At 45.7% G+C, this 12,535-nt stretch overlaps 1 protein-coding gene across 2 annotated transcripts in view; it reads right to left on the bottom strand.

Moving 5' to 3' along the window:
• The window catches only part of FARS2 (phenylalanyl-tRNA synthetase 2, mitochondrial), a 302,230-nt gene that overhangs the window by 259,632 nt on the left and 30,063 nt on the right, over positions 1-12,535 (bottom strand). The gene's annotated exons all lie outside the window — the stretch shown is intronic.

Raw genomic sequence — 12,535 nt, 5'->3', positions numbered from 1 at the left:
CCCCGCCACATCAAGAGAATCATGAACATCATGCTTGGATCCCCAATCTCCAGTTGTCCTTCCCTGGACACTCGAGACAATGAAATTGAAGAAAATGTCCTTTATTCATGTCATGTCATGTCCTGGATCCCTCACATGGAACAAACCTATGGATGTGACGACCTCCTTTTATTCTGACTCCATTCGGGGTCTCACTCCTGAAAGGAAGCCCGTGACTGCATCCACCGGGCCCTGAAGGATGGAGGGAGGTTTGAACTGCCATCCCCCAACTCCATCCTCATAATCACCAAGTTCTGCTCACTTCTGCCAAAAGGTGACTTCCAGAATAGTTCACTATATTGTAAGATGACATGAACAACACTTTTTTTTTGTTTGTTTCAAATAAAATACATCAATTTAGGTAATGGTTATTTTTATGTAATTTAAAAAAAAAAAAAACAGAAGTGAAAAGCTTAAGGAAATATTACACAGAGTGATAGACCACACCAGTGGACAGCTGGAACTATTTTTATAGATGCAAATCTTTTCTACCCTCACATCTGGTCATGTCACTCCCACTTAATACCATCGCAGGATCCCATCAATGACACGTCTGTTTGGTAAAAGAGCAGGTTTCCACTGCACACCCACGGGAAACCAGGAGCAGGGCATCCTCACCCGGACTCGGGGATCTCGGGCATGACAAGCTTTAGATGTCAAATCCCTACAGTGGTAAAAACAATTGCTGTGAACTTAAATCAGCCAAACCCATCTTCTAAAACTTGGCAGTTACCAATGAGTTACTATCAAGCCCACAGGTAGGTGGGTTATTTGACTTCTAGGCTCTACATACTACCAAGAAAGCACTTAATTTCATGATAATAACACATTAGACGGGAACAACATTGCTCCAAGTGACCATCCAGAGCACCCCGGGGGTGCACCCCAGCATCACAGCCCACCTGGATGACGAAGCTGAGAACACCCAGCTCCGAATTAAACACCTGTGCACCTATGAGGTGGCTTATTAGACGCCTGGGTGTAGACCTGGTGTGTGAGCCGTCACGTAAGAAGTTTTCATGGAACCCAGAAACTCTCTGGATTTGTTCATTTATGGCACTGTTTTGTCAGAGTTGTGGCGGAAAGTGTTTTTGGCTGAGCTTCAGCGGAAATCTGTCTTCCCCTCCACAGTGCTCAGGCTTGTCACCGCTGTGGATATAAATTTTAAATATGCCCGAGCCGCCTTATGCATCTCAGCACTCAGTCACGCTGGTGGGTTGTCAGCGACCCGGCTCAGCGCCCTTGGGAGACACAAGAAAGCCTCTTCTCTCCAAAGGCGTGTGCTGTCTCCACGCTCAGGAGCCTTCTGGGGAAGGTGCTATCACTGCACACAGGCTTTGACTGCTTTTGGCTCTCAGGCTTCTCATAGAAAACAGTACCTATCTCCTAGGGAAAGATCCTGTTCATAATGTACTTAACTCATTGCCAGTATAAGACACAATATAAGTTAAATTAAAGGTTAAACATGGCCCATTAAAGGTTAAAAAAAGAACCCAGCCTGTTAAAAAAACAGTCGCCCACTGAGACAGAGAACGCAGGATGAACTCCAGATTTTGCCCGGATGACTCCACGCGTGTGTCTGCGGCTGGAGCGACCTGCACAGGCTGAAGTTAAGTACGGGTGACACAGCCACGTCATCAATCCCACATTCATCCAGCTTAGCGACTGCGCTGCTGGGTCCGCTTCTGGCGGAAGAAGAGCCACGTGGCATAACCTCTCCTTTAGTGACATGAAACCCTTCCGTGTCTCGTCTCCAGGTTCACGGTCAAACCTCACTGTGGTCCAGAGTCAGTGACGGGCATTGCGTGGTGTTGATTTACCAGCCTCGGTTCCAGCATTAGCTGCTGCAGAAAGAGCGGTTTCAAGGCTGAGCTCTTTCGGGTTTCAGAAACGGGAAGAATCTGTTCATTCTATGTGTAATCAGTTTCATTTACTCTGTAGTGACTGCACACTCATTCCTTGGGGGACATCAAACTCCATGGTCACCAGGCTCCTTGACAGATGTCACAATGTTGAGTAGGCAAATGTCCAAAATACTGCTTTTCACAAGAAGCTGAAAAGTAAGGCCGTGAGCAACTTTGGGCAGGAAAGAGCTCTGAAGAGGGGGCCCTGTTTGTCTTGTCACTAACCTGAAACCAGACACCCCCTGTTCTATTCATCTCCAGCCCGAGCACACCTTTCAGATCTCTGGACCACACAGTGCCTTGCCTAACCTGTTGGCAAGACGTCGTGTGGTCCAGAGAAATCAACCCTGAATATTCACTGGAAGGACTGATGCTGAAGCTGAAGCTCCAATACTTTGGCCACCTGATGCAAAGAACCTTTTGGTTCTTTCCATAGATCAGAGGAATAGAAATGAAGCCTAAGTCATTAACAGGTGACCAGACTGCTTCCCTAGCACCCCCTTCAGTAATCTCTCGAACAAACTATGAGAACAAGCTAACATCTAAAGAAAAATCACAAGAAGTCCACCAGCTGGCACACCAGCCTAACCGCTCCCCCATCTCAGTGATTAGCTGAGATTATTTCTTCAGTTTTTCCCTTTAAAACTCTCATGGCTGAGCAGAAAATTCACATATGGCTTTGGAGGGACCCAACTACCTTTCTAGCCTCCCCTTGCCTCCTTTCTCAGGACAAATAACATGTTTTACTTTTTCAGGCATGTGTGTGTTAGGGAATGACCTTTCGGTACTTCTAGAAATAGCATTTTCTTTAATTTTGATATATTAATCAGATCAGATCAGATCAGTCGCTCAGTCGTGTCCGACTCTTTGCGACCCCATGAATCACAGCACGCCAGGCCTCCCCGTCCATCACCAACTCCCGGAGTTCACTGAGACTCATGTCCATCGAGTCAGTGATGCCATCCAGCCATCTCATCCTCTGTCGTCCCCTTCTCCTCCTGCCCCCAATCCCTCCCAGCATCAGAGTCTTTTCCAATGAGTCAACTCTTCACATGAGGTGGCCAAAGTACTGGAGTTTCAGCTTGACATATTAACAGGCTTATTGGAATTTTAATTAAATGGCAAAACAGTAAATGGGTTCAATTAAAGTGTTTTCACCTCTCTTATCTCATAGGTGATGTTACTCAGAAGGGAACTGTAATAAAATAGTGTAGAGAAATAAAACACATCATGTTATGTTAGTATAATTGATGCTTTTGAACTGTGGTGCTGGAGAAGACTCAAGAGTCCCTTGGACTGCAAGGAGATCAAACCAGTCAAGCCTAAAGGAAATCAACCCTGAATATTTGCTGGAAGGACTAATGCTAAAGCTGAAGCTCCAATACTTTGGCTACCTGATGCAAATAACCAACTCATTGGAAAAGACCCTGATGCTGGGAAAGATTGAAGGCAGGAAAAGAAGGGGGTGACAGAGGATGAGATGGTTGGATGGCATCACCGACTCAATGGACATGAGTTTGAGCAAACTCCAGAAGATAATGAAGGGCAGGGAAGCCTGGCGGGCTACAGTCCATGGGGCTACAAAGAGTCGGACACGAGTGAGCGAATGAACAACAACTACTACAATGTTAGTAGAAGCTAGTTCTGAATTCAGGAAAATCTGTATCAAGACATTTATACATTTTAGACAAACAAACAAGATTGGGTTACAGAATGTTCATATGACCCAAACTGAAGGAGTTAAAGAAGCCAAGAACACAGCTAAAACTTTTCAAATAGAGCAAAGATCTTACCAAAGGGTCACCAGGACCCAGGCAGAGTTCCGTCCCTGGGAGAGGAAGACCAGAAGGGAAAGGCCCTGAGCAAATGGAAGTCTGTCCCCGGGGACAAGGCCACACGTTATCAGGAGAGCTCCACCCTGGAGAATAACGGGGGGCTATTTGGGGAGGGGTTTTATGCAACACACGAAGAATAAAATCTTCTTTTATTAAGATTCTTTTATTATTAAGAAAAAAACACACAGAGAGTCCAGCCTAGATGTGCAGAAAGACGAGAAGATACTGTTTGCAGAGACTCTGGAATTCACTGGGCAGCCTCCTGCTGGCTTGGTTGAAGCCAATAGAAACAGAAAGAGTCGCACTTCTCACGCCAAATGAACCTACGGGGAGGTAACCATCTGTGGACATGGGCGTGCCTCCCTCCAGCACATAACCAGGACAGGGCCAGGTGGACACCGCGTCTGGGTATCACTCACTTGCAGTAACACGGATCGCCCAGGCATCTGTGGACATGGGCGTGCCTCCCTCCAGCACATAACCAGGACAGGGCCAGGTGGACACCGCGTCTGGGTATCACTTACTTGCAGTAACATGGATCGCCCAGGAGAACGTGTGAACGCACAGCGGCACCAGGAGCGCCCAGACTGCTTCCTTGAGCTCTGCCCGTGTGGACACGACTATTTTCCCCACATCTGGTGTGCCCAGTTCCTAGATGTGGCCGTGGGCACTGGCTCAACAACCTTGCTTGCTTTCCTACTTCAGGCCCTTTAACACCAGACAGCATGAAGCATACAAACTCTCTCTTCTGAAGATGCACCATCAAGATGTGTTTTTCCGATGGATTCTGGAGCATGTAAGTGGCACAAGGGAGCCCCCAAGGCAGAAAGAGAAGGCTCCGGAACACAGGAGCATCTGCAGCTTGGAAACACCAGCCACCCTTTACCATTCGCAAATGCTCTTACCCCGCCAGAACAAATGAATGCCATCCTTACCTCAAATAACTATCTATCCACCACTGGTTTCAGCAACATGTTTAAGGAATGGCTTAAAGCCACCAGCAAGAAGGTGGCACTGGACTCTGCCACCTGGGGTGCCTGGCTTCTGCAGGCTGGCAGAGGCCCAGCTGCTCCATGAAGGAGTGCACACTTGTCAAGACAATTACGCGAGAGCTTGGCAGCTCGCTCGGAGGGCAGGCCCGAGGAGAGGCAGCGCCCGGGCACGCAGATCAGAGCCCCTCACACCCCCCGACACCATAGCCTTCGTATGTGATCGGCACCTTGTGTGTAGATAATGTCTTTTATTAAAATTAAGTCTAAGGGGGGAGAAAAAAGGAGCAACGAAGGCAATTCTAAACACAATGGTTATCTGAATACACAAGGCCACATTCCCATTCAGAAGAGATGTCTTTTCATCACTGTAATTCAGTGGAGAAATGACTAGCAATACCATTCTTTGCTCATAAATGCCGTGTTTTGAAGAATGAAAGATTGGAAAGTGTTCTGCCATGCTGGAAACTTCTTAATTATTCAAGAATAGAGGAGTCCTCAAGAGAAAAGTATTTTGTGATGGACACAGACAAATGGAAAAACACAACTTTTTAAAGGATTTTTTAAAACACACACACACACACACACACATCACTGGACTCAGTTCCAAGAGAAATCAGTTTTGCTGTCACAAGTCAAAAGGTGAAAATCTGTAATTAAACAAATACATGAGGGAACGACTGCAGACAAAGGATGCTGCAAAATTAACTTAAAGCCTGGTTAGTAAGTATCTAAAGATGTCAGCATGTTTGGAATGGCAGTTGAACTCCCAACCACTCTTTCACAAATTTTCACTTGAGAAAAATATCAGTTAAAATTAAGTTCATATTACTAGTCCCCATTAGTATGAATACTTCCTTAAGTATGCCAGGGGGAATAAATTCTTCTCAATGCATATAAAAAATAACACACTGTAAAACAAATATACCACATTCATCCTTAATGCTTTTCATAGTCTTATCAAAGTCAAATGAAACATCAAAACTGCTAGTTAATCTCAACTTAGGTCAATCAACTAATCGTCATTTATTTTTGTCTTTAACGAAAGGTATTTATACTAGTTCCACACGGTACACATTTGGAGACTGACAGCATAATTCATTATCCACTAAATTCAGCGCTCAAATAAATGTCATACCCCCACATGTACAGAACAGTCTCAAAATTAAAAAAAATACTTAGCTAATGAAAAAGACCAACGTGCTCACCCAGAAATAATTAGCAAGCTGAATGGCTATGGCAAGTAAAATTAAAACTTGTTTTAAATCAACTCACTAAACTGCATATTAAAAACTATTTTAGGTAATTAGAAATAATACTGTTACACAGAAGACACGGCCTCCAGGTTAAAAATCCTTCTCTCCTAAATATTCTAAATAAACTGATTTCATCTAAGATCCTCCAAATAAAGTTGCTGCATACAAAATCCTGGAGTCTTGGCTAGAGTGGAGGAAAGAGTCTTTGCCAGTTTGTATCTCCATAATTACTTTTTTTTGTCTGCTTCTGTATTTTTTTTATTTTATTTTTAATTGGAGGATAACTGTTACAATTTTGTGTTGGTTTCTGCCGTACATCAACATGAACTGGCAATAGGCATACGTGTGTCCCCTCCCCAGCCTACCCCTCTAGGTTGTCACAGAGCACCAACCTAGGGTTCCCTGTGTCACACAGCAAATTCCCACTGCTGTCTACTTTACACATGGTAACAGTTATGTTTCAATGCTGCTGCTCTCTCAAATCATCCCACCTTCTCTCTCCCCCAGCTGTATCTCCTTTTTTATATTTTCCTGAAGTACAGCTGATAGCTCCGCAATTATCAGGTCGACACTAACAGCCTGAAACACTTCTCGACCTACAGATGGTGGCTCAGTGCCACCCCTCTCTGCAGCCTTTGCTTTCTTCCTCTCTTTCTTGGCTCCTCCTGGCCACACTAGGATAGACAGACACTGCTGGGCTGGCCCGCACGAGCCTCCTGACCGAAAGGAGCACCAGGTCACGGCAGGCTGGCTAGTCCTGGTCCCAGGCTGCCCCTGATGTTCCCACTGCTCGTCCTCTCCTGATAAATGCCAGCCAACCTCACTTTTGCAACAGACACAGTCCTGGTAAGTTCCTTTTGAGTTTTCTTTTCAAACCGAAACACAGCTTCCTGTTGACATGGTCCGTAACCCTAGAGATGCTCCACCTCTGTGACACCAGGTCTTATCCTTCATACTCTGCCCACATAGAACGGACCCATCCCTTCTTTCTTCCTGAGAAACCCACGAAACCCTCACTGCGCCCACCCATCAGGACACTGGCCCATCTCTTGGATTTTAAGCTCCTGGAGGAACAGGATGATGTTTCTGTCCTTTAAAAAGAACCTCTTCCCAGGTCAAAGGAGTAACCCCCACTAGGAATACCCATGTTAGGCATTTCCGAATTGCTGTTTCACTGAGAAGAGACACCATCTGTTAACTCACAGTGATACGGCAACTGCTCCGTCCTCTCCCTACAGCAGACCTAATGAAAATAACCAAAGGACAGCACTGAGGTTTCTCAGCAAGTCATTCACCAGGATGGAAATCAAGCAGCACTCCTTAATTCTTATTTCAGAGAAGGTAGCCACACACCTGCTAGATCATGCCTGAACACCGCATCGAGATGGAGAGTGAAACTGAGGTCCACATATCAGCTTTCGTCAGCCCTGAGCAGCCCCAACCAGTCCTGATCATCCTGAGCTCTCTGCTAAACCCCCTGGAAACATAGTTCTGCATTTTTCTGTAAGTTTTATAAGTTTTAAGGATTAGCTAGTACATGAAAGCATTTAATTCAAATTGCAAGATTCCTGAATCGTGAAAACAATGAAAATAATACACAGTCAATTCCCGTTAGTCACAGCAGCTCTGATCTAGAACATCTCTGAGTGCACGGAATCAGTGGATGCTGACCCACTGCTCCTCAGGAAAACACAGGGCCAGTCTGTGTCCCTGAGGCCAATTTTCAGGACTGTGGCAGCTTATGTCTTAGCCACAGGCTGGTCGTCATGTAGCTGACTTCTTCCACCTGGTGGGGGTTTCAGTATCCATAGGACAGCTCCCAGGATGTGGCTCAGAATGTCATCTATAGCCCGGGAGAGGGAACTCAAGCTCCTTGACCCTGCTCAGTGACTGAGCTACTATTATTTGGTCTCCTTTGACTGTTATCCTTTGCTTCTGCATTGTCTCACGTCTCTTATGGAACTTATTCTTTGTCCAGAGACAAAACAGCAGGCTGAGGACCTGGGGGAAAAGGACCGTAGGGTCCTGCTCTGTTTCACAATGAGGCAAACAAACACACACACCAACGGAGAAGCACCGCTGGGGCGGGGATGAGTTTTATCGACATGAGCGCCGTGAGCCTGAGTGAGGACCAAAGCACCACATCCTCTTGGGAACGGCTCGGAAAAAGACGCAGAGTGGTGCCTCCCGTGTCCGCCCAGAGAAGGGAACACCCTGAAAGGACACTGAAGACCAGCGGGTGCACGTGCTCCCTCCCTGGACGAGAGGCCTGGGTCCAGCGGGGAGAGGCTCCCAGGGCATCCCGGCCAGCGGGGGCAGGCCCGGCCTCGGAGTCACGGCTCACTCTTCCACGTGGCCACGCCCCGCCACAGCCCCAGCACCCTGGGGACTCTTTAATGAGATTTCCTGGTTGTTTTGGTGACAAGGTATTTGAAAAATAAGGTCAGTGCTTCACAGGACAACACGCTTCAGGAACAGAAGTGCGTTTTCTTCCCTGGCTGCCTGTGAAGGGTAATAGGCCTGTTTTCTGATTTTGACATTTATTTGAAATTCAGATTCTATTGTATAACCTAATATGAGCTGTGAAGATAATTAATATAAATGTGAAAATCTCGGGGCGAAGCAGGAGAAGGGAGGAGAAGGAACATTCTTAAAGTTCAAGCCGCTTTCCTGTGCTGCTTTAGGCATTTAATTGTCTGCCCGTCTCAAACACAAAGTTCAAGCACAAAGCTGAATTCCTCCCCTCTCCACTTCCCGATCACCTGTTCTGAACACAGAACATGTGGGCTCGTCTGCACCAGTGTGTCTGAGGCGATGTGGGCACGCTGCAACTGAAAGGAACCCCATGCTGACCTTGCGGTAGAGAGGTCAAGGTGCCCCCTTACTTAACAAATTACATTTATTTAATTTACGCCATCCCGATGAACATACTCATGTAAATGAGCAGTTTTGCAGCCTCCGCAGTCCTGGGTCTTTCTTTGCTATTGTTCAGGTGCTAAGTCGTGTCCGACTCTTTGCGACCCCATGGACTGCAGCACGCCAGGCCTCCCTGTCCATCACCAACTCCTGGAGCGTACTCAAACTCATGTCCGTCGAGTCAGTGATGTCATCTAGCCATCTCATACTCTGTCACCCCCTTCTCCTCTTGCCCTCCATCTTTCCCAGCATCAGGGTCTTTTCCAATGAGTCAGCTCTTCACATCAGGTGGCCAAAGTACTGGAGTTTCAGCTTTAGCATCAGTCCTTCCAATGAGTATTCAGAGTTGACCTCCTTTAGGGTTGATTGGTTTGATCTCCTTGGAGTCCAAGTAACTCTCAAGGGGCTTCTCCAGCACAATTCTAAAGTATCAATTCTTCAGCACTCAGCCTTCTTTATAGTCCAACTCTCACACCCATACGTGACTACTGGAAAAACCACAGCTTTTCTGCTATCTTTAAAATATCAAAATAGCAATTTGCCTTACAGATTTTCAACCTTTACAACAGATCAAAGAGAAAAAGGTCTAAAAGTTGCTCATTGTTTTACCACCACCTCTTGCAAAAGGTCTGGGGGAAGAATACATGAATAATAGAATAATTATGGCATTATTACAACTAGTATTTCTTGAGCCACTGAGCACTTCACAGATATCCCCTCATCTAGTCATCAGCACAATTCGAGATTGATACTTTGTAGAAAAGGAAAATGAGGCTGTACAAACACATGGAAAACAGGGGTCCTGGTGAGAGCCCGAGCCCAGGTCGAACCCAGAGTCCACTGTTGTTCACGTCAGGTGGCCAAAGTATTGGAGCTTCAGCATCAGTCCTTCCAGTGAATATTCAGGGTTGGTTTCCTTTAGGACTGACTGGTTTGATCTCCTTGCTGTCCAAGGGATTCTCAAGAGTCTTGTCTAACGCCACAGTTCGAGAGCATCAGTTCTTCGGCACTCAGCTTTCTTTATGGTTCAACTCTCCAACTTTAAAAATGATCCCTAGGACTTCCCTGGTCCAGGGTTGAGACTCCAACCTTCTAATTCAAGGGGTGCGGGTTTGATCCTTGGTCGGGTAACTAAAACCCCAGATGCCACACAGCATGACCAAGAAAATATAAAAATAAAATAAAGTACATTAAAAAGTAAATAAAAATAATCCCCACGTTCATCTGAAAAATTAAACAAGTGACAGAAGCTAAGAATTTTTTGAAAAATTAATAGGAAAATAATAATAATAAAAACTGGTGCAAGAACTGAAAGAGCAAATACATTCAGAGATATCTAAAAACTTTATATTTTCATTAATCAAGATAGAAATGGCTCATATAAGAAACAGTGTTAAGAAACTAAGTATTTGGGAGAAAAATGATCTGATCTTCACTTGATCTGACATGCCAAAACAAGACAAGAGAAAGTTCTGTAATGTTTTGAAAGTATTTTTTTTAAGCAAACGGAAGAAATATGAGTAATTCTTCAACTGATCTGGGGTTAGGAATGACTGTTTAACAGGGAAATAAAAGAAACAAATGATACATATATTTGACCCACGAAAATGTAAGACTGTGTGTGTGTTTATTCATCAGTGTCCAACTCTTTGTGACCCCCGGGACTGTGGCCCGCCAGGCTCCTCTGTCCATGGGATTTTCCAGGCAGGAATACAGAGCGGGGTGCCAGGTTGCCAAGTTCTCCAGGGGAACTTCCTGATGCGGGAATCAAACCTGAGTGTCCTGTGTCTCCTGCGTTGCAGGTGGATTCTTTACCCACTGAGCCATCTTTGGATATGTACAAGTATCAAAAAATTTGCAAGATTAAAAAACAGTTGGGGAAGATTTCTGCAGGGAGTGACAGAGTCAGCCACTGTTTACTTGAGCGCTTTGAAATGCTGGCGGTCTTTTCGAGTCTGACACCACATAAATAGCTCTCCGCATCATTTTAAATACAGATCTGGGAAACACAAGCGTATATTTTATTTCAAAAACAAATCTGGGCTTTTGAAAACAGTTTATTTGCCCACAGATTTATGAGTTGCCATACATGTGAAGAAATATCTTTGGTTTTAGAAACACTTTGAAGACTCCCAGCTTCCAGTTACACGGGAATGAAATAAAGTCTCTCTGACTTTTAAAAACCATCAACTGCCAGATCTTTGTTCTTTCAGAGAAAAAGCCCATCTTGTTTCATAACTCTAGAATGATATATAATATTTAGAACTAAGATATGTTTCCCTCCACGATGAGCTTTCTTACTAAGAACTACCTTACCTTTTGGGTTGTTTTAATCTCAAAGGAAATAGATCTGATAAATAATGTCAATTGAAAAAAATGCACAACCAGGGAGTTATGAGTTTTTATCTGGAGCAAAATGAGCCCAGGAGACAGCCTCTCGCGATGGATCTGAGAAACTGCTCCAAGAAAGGGGGGGAGGGCAGTCAGCATACATGTAATTCTGGTAAAGGCGGTACATACAATGAAACACGTATTTTTGCAGAACATTACTTACTGCTAGTCACGGGGCTTCCTGGGTGGCGCTAGTGGTAAAGAACCTGCCTGCCAATGCAGGAGATATAAGAAATGAAGGTTCAATCCCTGGGTTGGAAGATCCCCTGAAGGGGGCGCATAGCAATCCACTCCAGTATTCTTGCCTGGGAAATTCTACGGACAGAGGAGCCTGGCGGGCTGCAGTCCACTGGGTCGCAAAGAGTCGGACACGACTGACGTGACTTAGCGTGCACGCACACACTGCTAGTCATGAGGAACAGGTATCTGCAGTCATGATTTTAGTCCTTTTCTAGATACAGAGTTGCAAGAACTGGGCTCATACAATCTTCTCCTGAAAATGTCTAACTATCTGAAGGCCTGTTCTTCCAGATTTTCCTGGAGCAGAGTGCCTGGCTCCTGATCGCCACCCTGCACTTCCTTCAGGGGCTGGTGAAGGTCAGTGGCTACCGAGGCCAGTGACTGCATTCTTACAGAACTGGATGGTAAGTGACAATTTTTAGTCGGCAATGAAAATAAAATGATATAGAGGAAAAGGGTGAAAGTGAACGGTTCGATTCCATCTGTGCCTCTGTAATTTTCCTATGAAGTCTCGCAGGAGCTCTGTACTGAAGCGCTAGGCCCACTGCTTCCTGAAGTCTGTGCTAGAAAGAAAGTCGGCCAGCGGGGGCAGCAACGCGGAGTTCAGCACCTCCCGAAAAACCACCTCTCCTGCCTCTCTCTTCTCTGCAAAAGACAAAAAACTCTTGCCCCAAGCATGAAAAGAATGGAGTTAAAGGCACAGGCGCCCTCTGCCGACTGCACTCCCTGTACGTAAAATCGCTGCCACTGACTACTTGACGACGGCACTAAGAGTCCTTGACGACGGCACTGAGTAAGAGTCCGTGTCGGTTTATACGCACGGGCGCTCGGTAGCTCAGTCCAGTCACACTCTTTGGGACCGTAGCCCACCAGGCTCCCCTGACCACGCGGTTCTCCAGGCAAGCATACTGGAGTGGGCTGCCTTTTCCTCCTCCGGGGGATCTTCCCACCCAGGGATCGACCCC

This window comes from Bison bison, unplaced genomic scaffold (genome assembly GCF_000754665.1).
Source record: "Bison bison bison isolate TAMUID 2011002044 unplaced genomic scaffold, Bison_UMD1.0 scf7180017864053, whole genome shotgun sequence".
Classification (NCBI taxonomy): domain Eukaryota; kingdom Metazoa; phylum Chordata; class Mammalia; order Artiodactyla; family Bovidae; genus Bison; species Bison bison.
The sequence above is the reverse complement of the archived record's forward strand: the minus strand, read 5'-3'. Positions and strand labels throughout refer to the sequence as shown.